This window comes from Merops nubicus, unplaced genomic scaffold (assembly GCF_000691845.1).
Source record: "Merops nubicus isolate BGI_N331 unplaced genomic scaffold, ASM69184v1 scaffold34054, whole genome shotgun sequence".
NCBI classification, from domain to species: Eukaryota; Metazoa; Chordata; class Aves; order Coraciiformes; family Meropidae; genus Merops; species Merops nubicus.
This window is the reverse complement of record NW_008605464.1, coordinates 1,751-5,647: the sequence shown is the minus strand read 5'-3', so window position 1 is coordinate 5,647 and position 3,897 is coordinate 1,751. Positions and strand designations below refer to the sequence as shown.

At 40.8% G+C, this 3,897-nt stretch overlaps 1 pseudogene; it reads left to right on the top strand.

The window, feature by feature from the left end:
* The first annotated feature begins 267 nt into the window (after nucleotides 1-267).
* On the top strand, nucleotides 268-2,690 carry LOC103772028 (annotated as a pseudogene).
* The last annotated feature ends 1,207 nt before the right edge of the window (nucleotides 2,691-3,897 follow it).

Here is a 3,897-nt window from a genome sequence, read left to right as displayed (position 1 = left end):
GAGAGGACAGAATTAGAAAATAAAACACTTTCTGGAAATCACTGGCTTAATTGTATTAATTCCTTGTCAATCATTAAAGTATTGTTGTAAAATTGTATATCTGAAATCCAGGAATTCCCTTAACCAGACCTCTTTTTTCTATTTGCAACTTTTATCTGACTTATTTTATTTAGTTTTTTAAATTTAATCCATTTTTCTTACAGCTGGAGTAAAGTGTAAGTTCTATTTGACTGAAAGCCCTTTTTTTTGTTTTTCTGGTGTTTCCTAGGAAGCCTGTATGTGACTCCATCCTGGTTTGGCAAGTAGTAGTGGCTGACCACGAAGACAATGCAGAGCTTCCTAACTGCTAACCGTGCCTGTGTTTGAGTGATCTTACAGGTTTGTTCTTCATTTTATACTATGTGTTTCATCCAAAATTGCTAACAGCTAGAATCAGAGATGTTAAAATGTACATAAACTCCAGAAGATAAATTGTGTTTTTTTTTGTGGCTTTTTTTTTTTTTTTACAAAATTGTAATGAGGCTCAGTGTATTCTCCTACGAGTGATAGTCTGAGACCCAGTGTGTAAAGAAGCAGAGTGCTGATGGTGGAAGCACTTTGTTGTTGTTTCTGTAAAGTACAGTGGAGATTTGCTCCAAGTAACAAAAAGGACAGACTGATCATTATTAGTTTGGGGTATGCTTTATGTAGGTCCAGAATCTTCAGTCATCTCAGTGGGGCAATTTGGCTGTTCCAGTGTGTGTTATTCACTGTGAAATCAGTAAAAAGCTGGAAAGCATTTTACTAAGTGAACTATCAAACTGTTCATTCAGCATGGCACATAATGCAGTTTTGTGTTGTAATGGAAGATGAGGCTATTTGGTAACCAAGTTATTTTTTGTTTGGTTTTTTTTTTTTTTTTTTGACACGGGGTTGGTTATTTCCCCTTCTCCTGGATTGACTGCATTTAAACATAAAGTTGGGTTTGCCCAACAATTTACTGAGGTAACACTTGGTTACGTGGAAACCAGTCAAGCTGAAACTGTAGTGGGCTTGTCTTCTGGCAGAAGGGATTTCTCTGAAAGTACAGTTCACTTTACATGTAAGTTATGATTATCTTTCTGTCTCCCTTTCATTATGCCATTGTTCTTGGGAGCCAGAGATTTTGTAAGTTATAAGAAAAGGATGTTGCCAAGGGTGTGGGTGGGGAAAGGTGCTGACATGATTTCAATGGAATTAGATTCCAGCTTTATAACAGATGGGTAATGAACCATACAGAGAATAGTTTTTCTTAGCCTGCCCCTAGAATAAGTTCGGTTATAAATTTAATGTTGTAAATGGCTATTTAATGGCTTTTTCTGAAACAATTGCTTCATATCATTTTTTAAAAAGGCTTTTTCCTGTGTAGAGGGTAAAAATGATCTCTTACTTTTTACTTTGTGTTCTAGCCATTGTTTCTAATGAAACTATTCTTAATTTAGTAGAAAATGGGGAATTCAGAAAGCCAATACAGTCTTCAGGGATCAAAAAATCATGCTGCTGCTACAGCTGGTGCCAAGCAGAAGCCTTGCTCTCTGAAAATTCGAAGCGTTTATGCTAAAGATGAAAAGTCTTGCTCCATGCATGGATGGGGACATACCAGTAGCAGCTCGAACTACAAATCGAGGTCTCTTGCCAGAAGCTGCCTTTCGCACTTCAAGAGTAGTCAGCCTTATTCATCTAGACTTAGTGACACTGTGGTGAAGGTCCCAAAAAGCAACGTCCATGCCAAACACAGGCCAAATGTCTCAGGGGACTACTGCCAAGGAACTAGCACGGTATTTTTGCCTGAGAATGGTTTCCACTATATTGGCCTTCAAGCTGGAAGTAATCACGCTGCCTCTCAAGAATGCAATGGACACATTTTAAATTGCTATGGAAAGAATGAGAATCTTGCATCAGCTTCCCCATCAGAGGACAGGAGGAGTCCGAAAGTTCTCATTAAAACACTGGGGAAGCTGGATGGTTGCCTGAGGGTCGAGTTCCACAACAGCAGCAACAGCAAGGTACCAACTGAGGAGTCCAGTGGACCAGTGCAGTTGCTGAGGTATTCACCTGCCTTGGAATCTAAGCCAAATAACCTGCTGGATGTCAGGAGGAACTCCAGTGCAGACTGTTCCTCAAGCAATCGTCTGTCACCTACTGATTCAAGGTTTCGATCTAGTAAAGGAAGCTCCCTCAGCTCTGAGTCTTCATGGTATGACTCTCTCTGGGGAAATACTGGGGATATCAATGAGCTGGATGGTCCATATTTGACCAGGAGCACTCCAGATACAAGCATTCATGCCAGTTTCCCAGCAAGTGACAAGAAGGTCTTCAACCAAAGTTCATCTCTTTCCTCACTCCGAGATCTCTATAAGGATACAAATTTGGAAATCACTCCTCCACCTGGGATCAGGCTGTCTGATGAGTATGTTGACACTCATGGTAGCCTAAGCAACCGTGTCTCATTTGCCTCAGACATCGATGTTCCCTCCAGGGTAGAGCAGGGGAGTCCTGCACATTACTCTTCCTACACACTCCCATGCAGAAAGTCCAAGCCCCTCACTGAGGAGGCGTCCAAGAAGGATACACTAAAAAACCGAATGCGACGCATCAGTGACTGGACAGGAAGTCTCTCGAGGAAGAAAAGGAAGCTGCAGGTCTGTACAAACTCCAGCAAAAGTGCCTGAAAGTTGGCTTGTAGATGCATCTTATAAATGCAGTGATTGCATCATGTTTGTTTTTCTTGCAGGATAATTACTTGCTAATCTCACTTAATAATTTGTGGAATTCTGAGAAGTATTCCATCCCTGGAGCTATCTGAAATATCAACAGCAAAAAAAGATGCACTTTTGTGTGTGCAAATTTCCCCTATTCTGTCACTCTCTTTGCTAATTCCAATCTCTGCAGCCTAATCTCTCAGTGAATTATCTTTTGAAATCATTGCACCACTTAAAAAGTGACTTGGAGTTTTTAAGCCTTCCCTTTGTCTCAACTATGAAAATGTAACCTACATATCCTATATATGCTATGAATCAGCATACATTATCCAAAGAGTGTGGAAGGAGCAGTAGAAGAAGGATGTTATAAATATCTTTGTGGCTATTCCCTACTTGTATTATTGGCTTCACCACTCACTTTGGTTTCACCCTTGCAAGGCAAGCAACTGTAGAGTATCAGCCATTGCTGCTGGTTCTGCCTCCACCTCCTTTCTGCACAGCAGCTTAGTTCACCAGATGGAAAAGCCTGAGTTGCCATCTGGCTCGCCGGGAGATAGTAGTGTGAAGGAGGAGATGGGAGGAGGGCAAGAAGGAGGGAAAGGGTGTTTCTTTAGAAGAATTTAATGCTAATCCCTTTAATAGGAATTAAGGATGCCTGTGGTCAGGGATGAAATTCTTGTCTTTAACTGTAGGTCCTGAAATCAGCTCTTTAAATGTCTGACTGTGTATGGACTTCCATGTGTGAGTTCACAAGCTGAGGTGGAGCGCAGAGATGTTTTGAGTTTGATTTTTTTTTTATTATTTTTTTTTTTTTATCTTCCCTTGTGTTTCTTATATACGCATAGTCACTGTGCTTCCCTAAGTGAAGGATCTGCTCCCTTTCAGCAACATTGAGGTGCTGGCCACTTCAGAAGTGAGAGGAGAGTGAAGGGAACACCTAATTCTGCAGTTTAGGCAGCAGCTATGCATTAGGTTGTGACACATGCTTTATGCAGCGGGTAGAGCAAACGCTGTCTCCTGTATTGGAAATTCAGACAGATGCTGAATTGTCATTGCAATGTAAAATTCTGATGGATCCTTAGGCTCAGAAATGAGGTCACCATAAGATTTGCCAGCATAAATCCTAGGTGAGGGCTACAGAACTGGGAAAATGAAAATGAAAGATGTTTATTTGGAT